The 18,771-nt window shown below is 31.7% G+C and overlaps 1 long non-coding RNA gene across 1 annotated transcript; it reads left to right on the top strand.

The window, feature by feature from the left end:
- Positions 1-6,984: 6,984 nt before the first annotated feature.
- On the top strand, positions 6,985-7,234 carry LOC136795178 (uncharacterized). Its single transcript, XR_010842745.1, has 2 exons — positions 6,985-7,065; positions 7,131-7,234. It is a non-coding gene; the product is annotated as an uncharacterized lncRNA (long non-coding RNA).
- The last annotated feature ends 11,537 nt before the right edge of the window (positions 7,235-18,771 follow it).

Below are 18,771 nucleotides of genomic sequence, written 5' to 3'. Positions count from 1 at the left end.
CCTTTTTGTATTTATTATTTATTTATATTTTTCACCCTAAATTATATTTCTCCAATTGAAAACATTTTTCTGGAGAAAACATTAGTGATAGCAGAAAAAAAAAAGGTGTGCCTTCAGAATTTTCAATTGTATTTAACAATATAGACATCAAGGAATAAATTTTGTTCTGTCAGTTTGTAGCAAAGTTCTGTACGGGTAAAATTGATCAAACCGTTAATCCGTTTAATGAAATTTTCGAAGATTTATGGAGATGGAGACCCTTATCATATAACATTCATCCCACTAATTAAATAAATTATTCATTGTGAGCAAACGTTTTGTCCTACTTTCAAGGGCTTCATCAGGGCTAATGAAGATACAAACAATCATTTTATTCATTTTTTTGTCTTTTAGAGTGAACAATATTTTTATATTTCTTTTTTATCTAGTTTTTTATCATTGTTATCATTAATTGTCTTATACCTTTTTTGTAATTCTTGTTTATTTATAGTTTTCACTGTAAATGCTACTTAATCCAATTGAAAACATTTTTCTGGTGAAAACAAAAATGATACAGACATATTATATATCTTTGGAAAGACAAAAATTTTAGAAAAAATAATATTTAACAAAGGAAAGAATAGAATAGAATGCAGAATAACAAGAGAAGCATAAAGAAGATCTGTTTTAACAAAATTTTGAACCTTTTGGGGCGCATGCGCTGGAGGTTTTACGTTTCGGTAGCCTGATGATGTTTTCTTATCACCATAGTTATTAAATGAATAACTTTCATTTTTACTTAACCTATATATGAGCCTTTCAGTTGGCACGATAACTCTATAAGATCATCTTTAATATTTTCAACTAGCTGAACCGACAATGCTTGGTTATTGCTATATTTCAGTAGATATATATATATATATATAGATTTAATGAAGACAATTGATAGAGGGTTATAAATTATTGTATTTAGTTCAAATTAAACATATAGGTATACTTTATTATTATGATTTGGTAATATAAATTGAAGCTATATTTGCCATGATATTCGCTATTATCTCCTCATTGAACCCTTTAGGGAACCATTAATATTTTTTTCTTATTCTTCGTAAAGAGAGGAATATGCTCACTGTGTTAGTACTATATAAGTATACAAGTACTATAATAGAAACAGCTGGGACCGGCTCATCTATCAAAGAGTGGTGAAATACTTTTGAAGAGTGAAAAGTTCTTTTTAACGCCAAGAAAAACGAATATTCGAAAAAAAATAGGAAAATAAATTTTTTTTAGTCCATAATTGTAGCACTAATCGGCCTTTGATTTCTTTTGAAAAATAAAATAAACAGAAATAACTTCAACATCACTCAACCAATATACGCCAAGCTTCAAAGTGGTTAAGGGCATAAACTGCAAGGGCAAAGGGCACGACTCGGATCTAACGAAACAAATTAGAACCGGAGATATAAAATAAAATGTTTGAATGAATAGAATATTGTCCGGGTACGGTAAAAAAAAAAATCAAATAGTAGATAATTACACTATTTTATTGAGCCAACGTTTCGCCCAACGTTGGTTCAATAAAATAGTATAATTATCTACTATTTGAGTTTTTTTTTACTGCACCCGGACCATATTCCATTCATCTATACACACGGTCAATCAATAATCTTCCAAAATGTTTGAACATATTTTCTTTCTTTGAAACCCATATTTCGCCCTTATAAGGGTATCAAATCTAAATTATGTGTAGGTAGGTAATAATGTAGGTTAAAAGAGGGGACAATCAGCTTTCCATCGATTTTAATAAAGTAGAAATTGGATTAAATACAGAGAAGTTATGAAAGATAGTCTCTGGAAGAAAAAATTAACAAATAAATTCAATGAAAGCTAAAAAATCCTAATTTTTAATTTCTTTGAAAAAAAGTATTTGACAATTTTGAGACTGAACTAAAAACGAATATGAAAAAAAAATTGTAAACAACTTTTACTAAATCCACATGTTTTCATAATTTTTTAAATATAGAGGTGTAGATAGTTGACCGTAGATTAATGCTTGAAGAAGTTTGTCGGGGGGTGCGGTCAGCAAAGAACAACATAAATAAACAAAACCATATTTATTTATTTTATGCCGACGTTTCGACCTGAGTTTCAGGTCTTCATCAGGGGTTGTGTCGTAGAGGAGGGAAAGATTAGTACTCAATCTTATCTATCGTATATATTTTTAAATATATATATATTTTTTTAAATACTTTTTATTTATTGATATATATTACAATCTGCCACACAGTTGTGGGCAATAGGTAATAGTGATGAATGATCTCATACATACTAGAATAAAATAAAATAAATAAATGAATAAAAAATAAATAAATAAATAAAAAACTCTCTTAAAATATATACAAACAAAAGAATAAACAAAATGAAAAATAAATAAATAAAATGACATATTGATAAAATAATATAGTCTCTAGTCACATAAAATATAATATAGCTTTATAGAATCAGTAATACTTATTTTTCATAATCTTCGGAAAAAGAGGAATCGATTGGTACACAATAACCGTGAAAGTGGAATATACTTTCAGAGCTAAAAAAAAACAAAAACGTTCAATTTTGTTCATAACTTGGTTTCTGCTTCAGAAATCGGGGATTTAATTATCTTTAAACTTTCCCATGGCGAAAGGAAACATTTTGAAAAACAGCAGATAAATCGGTTCAGTAATTCTAAAGTTTATTGTGAACAAAACCTTGCTTCCTCCGAGGCGCCTGAAAAGAAGATGGCCACGAGACCAGCTAATGTAAAACGTCATTAGAGGGCTACCAATGGATAGTTTCCCTACACTCCATTTTAACTGAGATCAAATTTACTTAGAGTATTATGATGTACAGTTGTAAATAGCAATAAATAAAAAATAAATCATTGTGAACATTCCCTTTCATATGTATGGGCATTGATTCTATAACAATTAAGCAAGGTTAAGAATACACTGTAATTTTTTGTAAAATAGTAAACATAAATCCTTGCTAGTTTCAGAACGGAAAAACAACGTTCTGAAACTAGCAAGGATTTATTTCAAATGAAGGTAGGCTGATAGGTAAAAGTTTTGTAGTGCTCGCGCTGCATCAGATTTTTTTATTGATTTAATAAACAAATTAATCAAAATAATAAACCGTTTTCTAATTTAATTTAAATCGTCTGTTTTTCCTATATCACTCACAAAAATATGTTATCTAGATATCCAAAAAAAAAAATGTAAAAATTACATCAGAATTATTATTTTCGTCAAATGATTCACCCATAATGACGCAATTCATAAATATCGTATTGGAGATTAGGAAAACAATTTTTAGTTGAGGAACGGGAGAGCATAAAGTTGACTTCTTAAAGTTCCTAGAGGGCTTTTAATACTAAGTCCTTCAAGAACAGACACTGACATTGAAATAAGTATCTCGGGACTTACATTAGTGAAAATCAACAATGAAGAGTCAGCTCATTATGTCAGATAAAGAGTTGATCTAAAACAAGCTTTTCAATATCTACAATGAACATGCCTAAAGCTTCAATTTATTTAGCATATATACAAGTATGTTAACGAGCGCGGAGGTACAGTCCAAAGCACTAACCTACTAACTCTAAGATCGCAGGTTCGAATCCTCCTCTGTCAGATAATTAATTTCTGCCACACTGAAGTCGTGAATCAACCTTAACTTTTTAATTTTTTAAAATAAAAATTGAACTTAAGGTTTCAGACGGCGCCAAAAACGAACATGATTGGGATTTTCCTTTAAAATACTTTGTTGACCCATTATTCAGTCCACACAGACCTCCATAGCTATGTTCACTGATGATACAGCTGTGTTCTCTCAACATCACGACAATAATCGCTAGAAACACTTTGCAAAGTCAATGATCTACAACAATATTTCACTAAATGGATTATTAGCTTGGACATTGAAAAAAGAGTTTTTACTCTTCGAAGCCCACCAGACCCACCGGAATCCTCAAAGGTAAAAATGTGAAATGGAATCCTGCCAGTGAAATAGAAAGATAACTGGAAATTCTCCTCGAACGCCACCTTACCTGGAATCACCATATCAACATCAAACTAACTCAAACTTATGCAAGGTCAGCAATGCTATAACCTATCCTAAATAGAAATTCCAAACTAAAACCAGAAACAACTGTTCTTATATTTAAAACAATTCTCAGGCCACTGCTGATGTACGGCTGTGAAGTCTGGGGAGCGGCATCCTTTACGAAAAGTAAAAAATTGCAATATTTTCAAAACAAAGTCCTGAATCGCAATTAATGTTCCTTGGTTCATAAGAAATAGCCAATTGCATCGGGAACTACAAATGGAGTCAATAGAGGATTACATCAAAAAACTGTTTATGAAGTTCCACTCCCAGTTGCCAACAGTTAAAGTTAAAGGAGCAGTGACCTACAACTTGGGAAACCCAACCTCAACCCGAAGACTGAGGTCCAGGCTGTTGCAGGACATTCTGTTATAAATTCTATATTTATTAATTCATTACTATGAATTATTATTCATTCAGTGTTAATTTTACTATTCTCTTTTATTAAGAAGCGTTACTCTTATCTACTCATTTTTATCTTTTTTTTTCTTTTAATTATAACATTGTAAATAGATAGGGGGTGTCTTTTGTACGAGACTATACCCTCCCTCATAATCAACTGTTAAAAATTATATATATATATATAATGTAAGGGTTATATCAACCATGTAAGGCCCACCAGGCCGATCTGGTATAAAATAAATTTAAAAAAAAAATTGTTGACCTACTTGACTGAAATCCTCAATTTTTTTTCTTATTCCTCAGAAATAGAAAAATTAATTGTTATATAATAGGCATGAAAATAATGTATACATTTTCAGAATGAGGTGTAGATAGTTGACCGTAGATTAATGATTGGCGAAGTTTGTCGGGGGTGCGGTCAGCAAAGAACAACATAAATAAACAAAACCATATTTATTTATTTTATGCCGACGTTCCGACCTGAGTTTTAGGTTTTAGCCTATTGCTATTGCCAGTACAAGCCTACCTTCTACGCCACAACCCCTGATGAAGACATGAAACTCAGGTCGAAACGTCGGCATAAAATAAATAAATATGGTTTTGTTTATTTATGTTGTTCTTTGCTGACCGCACACCCCGACAAACTTCTCCAACTATAAAGTTGCAGTTTATTAAGAAACGGTCACCAGAAACAATACCATCTAATTGGGGTCGAATATCTGTCTAAATTTCGTCCTGTACACAGGAGTTTTTTTTTATGGTTTTGGCTCTTAGTGTGATTTTCTATAGGCTGTGCTGGTACTGGTAGGAACTAGTGAGGGAAATGGGCTTAGTGTTCCCTTTCTGCAATCCCTCACGGCTGCCTAGATACTAGATAACTGCCTCCTTGTAGTAATCAGAGTGGGAATGTCAAGATTCATTTCTCGGGACACCCCACGTAGGCCTTATCATTTTAGAGCGGTTTTCTTCCTTAATATGAATTTACATAACATATTTAACAAGTTTTTCACGTAGAAAATGTTTCTATATTCCTTATCGTGTATACAAATGACAGTTAACTGTTGTTTCACGAGGATATATGATACTGTCATGTCTATAACACATGTTTATCCCGCAACGATGGTTGAAAACTGATGCACCTGTATTACCTATAAATATAATAAATTCTACTCTGGGACTCAGACAAGATGGAATACTGGATTAGTTTTTATTTATAGAACGTAAAGTAATTCTGCGTAAATAGAGAAAATAGAAAGTACTTGCCAGAGAAAGCCGAGTACTTTCGTACTCGAGAATCGTTAACTGAAGCAGGGATGAAAATATCAGAAAAAAAAAACATCGATATTAATCGAATCAATACTTTTCAAACATAGCGAAATATTAATTCGATATATCGGAAAAACGTGCCGTATAACGGCTCCAAACTTTACTACTTCATCGAAAAAAGAATTATTTTACGAGAAGCGACTTAGGGTTAATGTCAATTTTAATTTATTAAATATGATCTGAAATCTTACACCTGTAAAATTGTACAAGCAATATGACACGGATAAGTAAAAGATGAATTTCAACATAACACATTGGCTTTCTAAAACACAAACCATATATCTCAATTCATAATTGGATATAAAAACACCAATATATATATTAACAAAGATAAAATAACAATTTTATTTTTTATTTTATTTAATCAATAACATATACTTTAAATATTATTGTTTTAACAGTTTTTTTTTTCTCATTCTCCTTCTCGCAAATAGTTATATTAAGTTTTCCTTATTCATTTTTTCACTTCTTTTTTTTTTTATATCTCCCTTCTTCAGTGATCTACAACTCATGTTCAATCTGATACACAAATGCAATGCAAATTAAACGAAATTATCGATAAATAAATAGTTTTATTTACTGATAATTTCGTTTAACTAAATAGATCGAAAATAAAATAGCAGGCAGTAGAAGGATTTTTTTATTTATTTATTTAATACCAGATCGGTATATACATATATATTTAACAGTTGATTATGTGGGAGGGAGGGGGTATGGTCTCGTACAAAAGACATCCCTAACTATATACAATGTTATAATTAAATGAAAATAAGATAAAATTAATATATAAGAATAATGCTTCTTAATAAAAGAGAAAAGTAAAATAATAATAAAAATAATGATATTTGTAGACTTAACAAAACAAACAATTGCACTCCAATGGTAAAAAGAAACAAGTTAATAGGAAAAAGGAAGTACAAGAATAAAAAACAAATAAATATGTATAAAAAATAAAAAATAAATAAGTAAATTATAAAACATAAGACACATAAAAAAAAAACAACACACAAATAAATAGGTTAAAAAGCTAAACAAATGAATATATTCACAAATAAAACACGTAAACGGATTAAACACTGTATAGAAAAAGTATTTTACAATATTATAACAAACCTATTTTGCTTGAAGAAGTTTGTCGGGGGGTGCGGTCAGCAAAGAACAACATAAATAAACAAAACCATATTTATTTATTTTATGCCGACGTTTCGACCTGAGTTTCAGGTCTTCATCAGGGGTTGTGTCGTAGAGGAGAGAAAGATTAGTACTCGATTATTAGACTTTCATAGTACTGCAGTACTAATCTTTCCCTCCTCTACGACACAACCCCTGATGAAGACCTGAAACTCAGGTCGAAACGTCGGCATAAAATAAATAAATATGGTTTTGTTTATTTATGTTGTTCTTTGCTGACCGCACCCCCCGACAAACTTCTTCAAGCATTAATCTACGGTCAACTATCTACACCTCAAACCTATTTTGAGTGAAACACTTCCTAAATGTGTGCTGAGAATTCAGACAAAAGAACCATCAGTGTACACACAGTAACAGACACACAGGAAACTGCACTTCAATTCCGACTATTATAACACTAACTAGATAGACAGTCTAAACTTCCAACTCATTACAAAAGACTAATCTACACGACTGTAATAAGGCCAATCTGGACATATGGAGTTGAGCTTTGGGGCTCCACTAAACCTTCGAATTCCTCTCGTATCCAATCCAAAATCCTTCGTAAAATCCTCAATGCTCCTTACTTTGTCACAAATAAAATGATCCATAAAGACCTTAGTGTTCCCTATGTAACCGATCTAGCCCGAATCAGATATCAATCCTTCCATTATAAACTCTCTAACCACTCAAACCCATTAGTTTCTAACCTTGCACCCTCTTCCATTCCTGACAATCCTCCGAGGCGCCTGAAAAGAAGATGGCCTGAAGACTTTATGTTGTAAAAACATTTTTTTTTTTTAAGTGCTACCAAATTTGATCGGCTTTCTTCCTTAGTATGAATTTCCATCACACATTTAACAAGTATTTCAGATAGAAAATAGTACTATGTTTCCTGTAGGACTATGAAATACTTTTTCCATATATTTAGATCGTCTATATTGTATGTTTATTCTACCTTCTCCATGGTTTATTTCGTTAAGAATGAATAGAGCGATTTTGAAAATGTTCGTATCGAATATCCTACCGGGAGTTGAGTAGATTTTACTAACCTTAGAGGGCAAAACTTATTTGCAAGGATAAATTCAATGCCAGAACTGTTCAATTCTGAAATGAAATATGTAAATGCCGGCCTCGAAAATCGAATAAAAAACCTATTTACCAAACAGCGGCTCTGGAATAAATCTCTAGCACTCACGGCTCCGGCATCAACATAAACATTGCTCTTACTTATGCATTACTGCTACACGAGGGGAAATTCCTTACAGAGGTAGAACCTCGATTAACCGGCATACCGGTTAATGAAATAAATAGCTTCATTTATTCTGGGAAGTATACATAAAAATTATCACTACAAAAATACTTACCATATTTGAGATCCTTAGAAATTAAATTATTAAAGAATAAAGAAAAAATACCGCACTCATTATTAAATAATAGAAACAATTAAAAAATATTTACTGCCATATTTATTAAAACAATAATTATTTACAGAAATGATTCAATATACGGAATATCAACACTACTGTACGTGATCTGGTTGGTCAGTAATACGCGGGAATTGAAAATGGAAAGAGTAGTGAAATTACATTCACCAGGAATGGAATTTTATAGGGACGAGGTTGCTGATAAGGAAAGAACTATCGAAAGCTGACAGTTCAGTAGGACGATTTAAATAAATCAAAACTTCTATTGTAGTTATGAACAGGAAATTTGAATTTAAGGACATCTCTTAGATTTAAGATGGACAGTATAACCTGGTAAAGGGAGAATGCAAGGAAATACTTACGATGGTAGGAAGAGTATAGTTCCTTCAACTCCTTATAAAAACGGGACATCATGAGATTAATGTCTTTTTCTTTTCTTCTTTTTTAATGAAAATTACAAAAAATAGTAATAACTTCAACAAATGCCCACCAATAAACACAAACTTCAGGGATCTGTGTAGTCTGTGTAGGCTAAGTGAAAGTTTTGTGATGAGCACACGGCACCCCAGTTTTTGTTTTTAATACTTTGCTAAAAGTGGTACCTAAACACAGGTGAGTTTTAATTTTTTTTCATAATTGACGGTAAGAAATATCTAATCGACCGCCATTTTGAAACTAATATAATGATGAGTTCCGAGGACATCGCTGGGTGACCATGCAGCTTGGATACAAAATCTAAAAAAAAACGCTCTGGTAGTTATAAATAAAAGCTGAAGATGGAGTACAGCGGACGAATTCCATAATTTTATGTTAGATTTTTAGATTGTATAAATCGATGGCTTAATTTATAGCGGTACACTTGAGGTTCCCTCTTTCAGGAAAATTACAACTTTTCAAAAATCTTTATTGTAAAGATTTACATTTAATTGTATTTTTCGTAAAGTTAAGAGGTAACGTTGAAGTTAAGGTAATGTTGAAACATAAAACCTCAAATTTTGAAGTTATTGATTACAATAGTTCATCATAGAAATTAATAAATCAAAACTAAGTTTAACCATTTTAAGCTTTTTATCGAATTTAAATACACTAAATGTAAATATACACGCTTAATTTCAAAATAATAGGATATTTTTTTATAATAGAATAGAGGTGGAGCTAAGTCGGTTTCCTAGCCAAGTCCGGAGCATAAGTGGGGCTGTAGGGACTTGGAAGAGTACTTAAGCGGGACCTAAGCCGACTTGAGGGACTTCTTCCACTAATAGGATTCGAGGACAAACCCAAGTCCTCACTGTCTCAATCATATTATTCAAATGTTATCTCTTCCGCTTTTATATTTATTTTTTATGAAATAATAACACCTCGATAATATTTTAGAAAAATTAAAAAAATATCTGGCCGTATCACACAGCCTTCACTTAGCACTCACCCTCACTTACGCACCTCAAGTTTAGTATAGATTGGTAGGCTCGTGTTCAAGTTGGCTATTTTTGTGATTTTCGAATAAAAGAAAAATCAAAAAGGCCAAAATTATAAAAAAATATATATATTTTTCTGTTGCTATTTTTTTTTAAATAATTTATTTATTGTTATTTACAACTGTATAAATATATATACATCAAGTAAATTTGCTGTAAGTGATTTTATGACATGATACGTGTGGAGAATCAACCCATTGATAGAACTCCAAAAACATTTCTAGAGGAAATCTAGAAGATCTCGACGCCATTTTCCTTTCATACGCTTAGGAGGGTTATTACGTAATTGAAGGAGAAGCCAGGTTAGAAACGAGTTGGTTTGAGTGGTAGGGAAGTTTATTATGGAAGGATTGGTATCTGGTTCTGGCCAAATCGGCCACATAGGGGACATTGAGGTCCTGATGGATGATTTGGTTTGTGACAAAGTAAGGAGCATTAAGGATTTTGGACTGTAAGGATTGGATACGAGAGGAATTCGATGGTTTAGTGGAGCTCAACTCTGTAAGTCCAGATTGCCCTTATTACAGTCATGTAGATCAGTCTTTTGTAATGGATTGGAAGTTTAGACCGTTTGTCTAGTAAGTGCTGTAATAGTCGAAATCAACTCTGTTGCTATTAAATTAGTAATTTAGGATTTCTCGAGATGACAATAACAAACATAACTTTTGTTCCTGCCAAGAATACAACAGTACAACAAGCGAAAACGAAGCAGTCTTGCAATAGATAAGATCGTCCGATCCCCTTCGAATCGGATGTATTTTCCCTTTTTCTCCTTATTTATAAAATGCTTCAATATTTTGTATGTATTTATTTTTTATTATAGCTAACAATGTTCATTGTTTTTCTAATGAACAATAGTACTTTCGAGGAAGATATTTTTTAAATTCTTCATTTAAACCCCGCCAAACTAATATAAGACCTAAATAATATCAAAAAGCATTTACTTGTACATAGAGTTTGATCGAAATCGCTAAAGCCGTTTTCGAGAAAATGGAATAAAAAAAGTGAAAAATCGATCTCAGTTCTTTCCTTATTATATATTCCATATATACGAAAAATAATTGATTAATACGATATTTACAAAATTTATCGATTATAGTCGTTTGCAAAAAGAGCCCCTTTTTAAAATTTAATTTGATAATTTAGCCAGATGTTTCTATGTAACAGAGTAAACGAATAAGATTAACATGAGATAAAAGTGAACTTAGGTGTGGCTAAAAATGATGTGAAAATGAAACTTCATATCTTATTTTATTTGCTTGAAATTGCTCTTTATTTTATTTGTATATAAAATTTTCACATCATTCTTAGCCACACCTTCGTTCAGTTTTACTTCATGTTATCTTATTCTCTTATTTTAATACATAATTTTAGTCGTTTGTATCTTTTATTAAGCGCTGATAAGGCCGAAACCACAATACATAGTTAATTTAATATTTGAGTTATCCTCACCACACCTGGATAATCTTCGTTTTATTAAGAAAAAACAAAGTATAAATCGGTTAACAACTATAACAGATCTTACATAAGTTAAAACCGATTATTACATTTTTATTTGTATAGATATATTATTTTCATTATGTTGTCCTGTTTATATAGTGTGAATGAACACTTAGATCTCAAATAGACATTTCCATCGACTGTGGCAGAATTTATTACTATTCTGTATATTTATAATAATAAATAATGTTTAATAATAATAATTAATTAAAACAAATAAAGTATCAACAGGTTAAATTAACTTTACAAATGATAAACAAATATGTTTATTGTTATATTTACAAAATAAACTATTAATTTGATTTATTAAATTAAGGAAATGTTTTTTGTTTTTTTTAAGACTTTTAGAAACAATGAATGGCACAAATTGATACATGAGCGGGGTTAACGACTCTGTATGACTGACGTAAAATTAATCTTACGTAAGAGATTTAGAGGCGATCCTTGACGTCAGTTTTATTATATCCTTTATTTAGACAATTAGTATCAGATAGCGCTCTCATCCTATCGCCTGCATTGTCTACTAAAAATCTTCGCGCCAATTTCACAATCAGGATCGTGTTCATTGAAGTTGTTACCTTCCAGGCTCATATAGTCTGTCACGGCATTCTAGATCTGTCAAATATTTCATTCAGTTATTTATTATTATTATTATTATTTCACCAATTACGTCAATAAACAAAATGGAATACGCTTAGGCTAATATGACATCTTCAGGAACACACACACATATATATATGATTGACCGTTCAGGGGCGTAGCTAAAAGGTACAGAAATAGTTAACAACTATAAATTTTCCGACGTTTCACTCCACTTTGTAGAGCTTCATCAGGGCTAAACAGATACATAAACAGCTAAAAGTATTATGACAGTGTATGATAATACGATAAATTAAAGTAAAAAACTAAGGTAGTGTTAAAAATTATGTAAATATATGTGAAAAGAAAATATATAAAAATGAATCAAAAGAAATAGAAATAAAATGTACAATAACAGGTATACATTTAAAATGAACAGGAGTAGTAGATATGAGAGAAATAAAAATTTAACACGCTAAAAGAAGGGAAATCAAGAAATGTAAGTAGAGAATACATAAAAGTCAAGAAAGAATGAATCAAAAATAAAATAATAATAAATAAGTTAAGACTATCGTGTTCAAAAATATCCAACGAGTCACGAAAAACCGGAATTGTACACAGTGGAATTTTTTTTTATTATTTATTTTTTTAAAGTATTCATAATAATTTATTTTAAAAAAAAAAACTCTTTTTTTTGCTGGGTTTTTATATATACAATATATCATTCAATATTTTACAAATAATTTATTCCTTTTTTTTTTTTTTATTTATTTAATGTGATTTACAAATAATAAATACAATAAGTAAATATGTTGTATATTTCATATACACTTAAAAATCTCGGGAAAGAACCACCCATTGGTGGTACTTCAAGCATTAATTTAAATTAGAAGTTCCCGTGGCCATCAGACGCCTCGGAGGATTATCAGGGATTGTCAAGGATGAAAGATTAAGAATTAATGGGTTAGAATAGGTAAGGAGTTTGGAATGAAAAGATGCATATCTGTTTTGGGCAAAATCTGCAACGAATAAGGTGTTTAGGTCTTTGTGAATGAGTTTATTTGTAACGTAATGAGGAGCATTAAGGAATTTTAGATTGTAAGGATTGGATGCGGGCGGAATTTCATGGTTTGGTGGAGCCCCAGAGCTCAATTCCATATGTCCAAATTGGTCTGATTATCGTCGTGTATACTAATTTTTTGTAGTGAATGGGAAGTATAGTATTTATTCTTAAAAACTTATACTAATTCATATATACAGCTACAACCCATGAAGGATCTAGGATTGAATACTTTGTTAGGATGTAACTCTTCTTTCAACAACGGTTATACATGGAGGTGATTTGTTCCAAATCAATCAACCAACAGAGTTGACTCACGGCTACAGAATAAGTAATTATCTACTGCAGACGGATTCTAATCCGAGTCTCGGGTGTTGATAGCAAATTGCCTTACACACTGATCTACCCCACGCTCAAAAACTTACTATTTCATAATTTCATTTAAGTTGAAGGTAGATTTGTTAAGATTAAGGAAAAAGTATCTCACCTATTCGTTCAACAGACAAAATGATCTACGCTTCGGCTAATATGCTTTAAAATATATTAGCTGCATATTCCAGTACATATAGATAGATTCCAACTACAATGTAAAAAAGGTTATAAAAGAGTTTATAACCTTATTATGTACTATTCAATTTTTTGGTAATAGAAATTGATAATATTATTTATTGTTTAGGAATATCAAATTAAATTTTATTCTATTACTTTATGATTATAATTAGTAATTTTTACAATCCGAAATTTGAAAAATATGTACAATGCGGTGTAAATTGTTGACCGTAGATAATTGGAAATTTTCGTGGGGTGTGGTCAGTAAAAAGAAAATAAATAAACAAAAATTTTGTATTCATGCCGACGATTCAGCCTGAGTTTCAGGTCTTCACCAGGGAGCTAGTAGAAAAGAGGTCCTAACTAAAACTCTGTTTGACGTTGGCATGAATAAAAAATTGTAGTTTATTTATTTTATTTTTACTGGTCGCACACCGCGAACATCTTCCCCAATTGAAAAATATATATAGTTTACAAACTAATATGAACGGACATTATGCAAATATAGTGATATAATTATATTTATATACATAATAAATAATATAATGTGATAATATAATATAATATAAATCGATAATAATATAAAAAAGTCTAAAAAAAAAATTAGTCTTGAAAATTAACATTCCCACATTGATTTGTGTTTCTTCTGATTTTTTTCCCCTAACAGAATCTAAATAATCCCAATAAATACATTAGTTTAGAAAAGAGTTCACAAGAGATTGCTGGCAATTCTTTAAGCCTAACTTATCCTTTACAATCCCAATATCGTGCCCTATATATATCAAAGACAGTTCTACTAACACCCGTCGCTTTCCTCCTTCGAGAGCAGAAGTGCTTGTAGCCTTTATTTCATCGTTAATCTTGTAAATTAAATAGGCTTTGGGGTGTACCCTCGTAGGGCTTATTTTAACTGTTTCTGTAAGTTACACAATGTTTATTTTTCTTCTGCAGGCTGTGTAGTATTTTATGTAACTGATATAAGCAAAAAATTAAAAAGCTGAGGTAGGGCTTAAGTACTAGATTATCGATCGGTAGTTTTTATAAGAGACGTCAAAAATGTAATAACGAAAAAAAAAGGAAAAAATGAAAACTTACAACCTATGAAGGGCAGGGGTTCAGTACTTTGTAAGGAAGTACAAGCAGATGATTTGTAAGATCACGTTCAGCGGCTAAATGTTTCTCCATTTAAGGATACCCACAGGAGGGCTCCGAACCCACAGGGATGACTCGTGATGACAATAGTAACAGAATAAACAATTATTTGTTTGAGAATGTGACAGTGGGTCCAAGAATGCCCAGCGTAGAACTGTCATTGTTGGTTGTGGCTCGGTTCTCACCTCTGGCAGTTAATATTTATTTATAATCTTTACACTTTCTTGAGACTGGTTAATATATTTTAAATAAATAAATTTTATCCTATTTTAGTCCCAAAAAACATTTTTATTTCTTTATAAGTCCGAAGTTTCGGCCAATTCGGAAATTAGCATCCTCAAAGAAAATCAATCACAAACAGACTTTATTATATGATCTTTAACAAGTTTAAACAAATAATAATACCTTAATATAATTTTAGAACCAAATAATTTAAAAAACAACTTCATGCAATCTATTCTGCCCAGGTCAATCCAACAAATTACCCAATGAGACATAAAAACATTAAGGAATCATATAATTTTGTTAATAAGCAATCTTAGATGATGTATAATTAGTCAATTCCACACATTAATTTAAAAATTAAAACTTTTTATCACAGTCAACCTTATTTGTTAATATTTATTTCGCGGTGGTCTCAAGAAGTGTATCTAGACTTTCCTTCTCTGATTACTACAAGGAGACAGTTATCTAGGCAGCAGTGAGGGATTGCAGAAAGGGAACACTAAGCCCATTCCCCTCATAAGGTACTACCAGCACCAGCACAGTCTATAGAAAGACACATAAACTTCAAAACCTTTCCACGTTAAATAGTGTCCTAAAGTGGTGCTTCTCCTTCCTGTACCATCGTTCCCAAGCAGTCTTCATTCCCGACAAACTTCTTTCCTCTCCCCTGCTTCTGTCACAAGGTGTTCCTCAGGGTTCCTCACTTTCACCAACCCTTTTCTCCATTTATATCAATGATCTTCCTGATTCCATTCACCACGCACAGTACCACCTATACGCAGACGATCTCCAAATCTATCTGCCCTTCCATCCCTCCGAAATGCTTGAGGCCACGCAAAAGATACAAGAAGATATTGACATTATTAACGCATGGGCGTCTAACAATGATTTGAAGCTGAATGCCAAAAAAACGAAGGCCATTCTTATCGGTTCCAAGCGCCTCCTTCATACCCTCCCTTACTGTCCTCTACTTTTCCTTAACAACCAACCGATTCACTTCTATTCTACAATAAAAAACCTTGATGTCACCTTTGATCAACACCTCTCCTGGAATAACCACATTTCCCAAATCACACGTAAATCCATAACTGTACTCAAACATTCCGTAATCCCATTCCTCAGAACACTCGTCAGCTCCTAGTATCCTCTCTCGTCTTCCCCCCACTTCGACTACGGATCCTTGGTGTATGGGGGGCTATCTGTAGGACTAGAGTTGAGACTGAAGAGACTCATGAATTGTTTTGTAAGATTTATCTTTGGGTTTCCCCCGCTGGTATTCCGAGTTGAAGTGGCTCTATCCAACCTCCCGAAGGCAATACCTCCTTGGTGTTTTTCTATTCCAAGTTCTTAACATCAAAAAACCTACCTATATCATAGATCTCCTCACTCTTCGTTCATCCATCCACTCATTAAACACCAGATCCCATCCGAATGATTTATATATGCCCTCCTATAGAACCTCCTTCTTTAGCAAATCCTTCGTCATACGTGCAACCTCCCTCTGGAATTCTATTCCCATCTCCATTCGGCAGTCCTCATCCATTCTTTCCTTTAAACAACACCTATTCCTTCATTTATTGAATAACCAAACCTCCACATCATTGTAATCAAATAAATAGGCAGGTATTGATTAACATTATAAACAGTTGTAAAGCCAATATAGCAATGTAATTTCATTCTACTATCTGAAAATTTGTAAACGCTCGCCAGATAAAAATCTCATTATATGAACCATGTATTTATTCTTAGGGGACATATGTCCCAGAATAAAGTTATTTTTTCATTTCATTAAGTACGAAATCATATAAAAAATCCTCCTGTGTACAGGACGAAATTTAAACAGATATCCAACCCTATTTAAATGTTGTTCCCTATTCTTCTCCCTTCCTGTGGACTCTTTTCTAATAAACATTAAATAGCAAATTTCAGTTCGGTTGAGCTGAAGGTGGCATGGAGATGCTCAATATGTATAACACACTCTACACCATCTATGATTACCTTCAATACAGTAAGGGTATTCATGATCTTTAGTTGAACATGTTAAAGCCTATTAAATGGAGAAATATTTCCTTCTTTTAGCATGTTAAAACGATATAACATGTAACGCGGCTGAGAGTCTGTTAAATGTAGAATGACGTCACGCAACAGACCAGCTGATCTCGTCACCGCTTTATTTGTTGTGTTAGATTACTTGCTCGTATTTTGTGCTTTGATTGTGTTAGTATTGTTTTGGATGTTTTTATAACTAATAAAGCAATGGATGACAATAACAATAATAATGTAATGACAGTTGTCAATTAGCTCATCTTGTTTCTCTTCCTCACAAGTCAGAAGATCAACAAGACACTCACTCAGAAGCCAAACTTTCACACAACTTCCACTTTTCACTCACTTTAGACATGTTATAATAAATTACTTTAATCAAAACTTAGAAGTAAAAAATAACATGATCTTTAGTTTAACATGTTAAAGCGAATGTTAAATGGAAAAACTTATGTTAAATGGGGAAATATTTCCTTCTTTTACCAAGTTTAAACGATATAACATGTAACATGGCTGAGAGTTTGTTACAAGATCTGTCATATGTAGAATGACGTCACGAAACAGATCAGCTGAGCTTATCACCGTTTTATTTGTTGCCGTGTTAGGTTACTTACTCGTAGTTTGTGTTTTGGATTTTTTTAAAAATATAACCAGTAACAAAACTTTTACACTTCTTCTTTTCACTTACATGTTGTAATAAATTACTTTAATCAAAACTTAGAAGTAAAAAATAACATGAAGTTTTGGAAGGAAAGGTTAAATAAAGCAAGTTGCTCAGAAAATCCGCTAGGATCTCTTATAGAATTAACCGTTAACATGACTTGAAATTGGGCTGCTCACAATCCTATACTTGTAACATTTAACATGGTAAAATATTTTATATTTAACACATCTTGAATACCCCTAGTATAAAATAGTATATTTTCGGGGACAATACATTAAAACATTAGGTTTAACGGACAGATATTACTTTCAAGTTATAATCATGAGAACAATAACTTCAAATCACTATTAATCTAATATATAAAAATCAGTGTTTGTTAGTTTGCACTCTATGCGATTGTGTTGGGCTTTTTGCTAAATGTTCAAGGTTTTTACAGTGCAAGGGTTACAATCGATATTCTGAAGAATAAGAAAAATATATAACTGATTCTAATATGAAAATGAAGAATGAATAATAATCTCCCTTTTTTAAGTTATATTAGTTATTACAACGACAACCACGTTTCGGGGTTAGCCCCATCTTCAGGTTGCTAGAAACAAATTCTCAAAATTAACACGTGCTTACAACATTAGCCCTATATCACATTATTTATTAAACTATTTACCTGATTAACATATCTATATAATATATAAGTCACGCCTTATTAGTCTCATAAACTAATATTAACATATTATTGTCAATAAGTGAAACTTACTATAAAAATCAACTATTACATTTTATAACATAAGGAGGATAATTCCGTTCCTGAAGGTTTAACTATGATAGCAACTAGATAGAACTATAACAAGAATCTCCTACCTTGATGAAAGATGAACAATCTAACTACATTTAAAAACAAATTTTATATAATAACAATTCAAAAAAATATAAAATAAATCTAAATTCTATAAAATCCTCCAGGTAGTATCCTTGGTCCCATCCTCTACACAGTTTTTACAGCTGACATTCCAACCAATCCTAACACTGTCATCACCACGTATGCCGATGACACATGTGTGCTCGCTGTTAATAATAACCCATTAA

The sequence above is a fragment of the Halyomorpha halys genome, unplaced genomic scaffold (genome assembly GCF_000696795.3).
Source record: "Halyomorpha halys isolate HHAL.00 unplaced genomic scaffold, Hhal_1.1 Scaffold43.1, whole genome shotgun sequence".
Lineage (NCBI taxonomy): Eukaryota > Metazoa > Arthropoda > Insecta > Hemiptera > Pentatomidae > Halyomorpha > Halyomorpha halys.
Note: the sequence above shows the minus strand (reverse complement) of the source record. Positions and strands in the feature narration are given on the sequence as shown.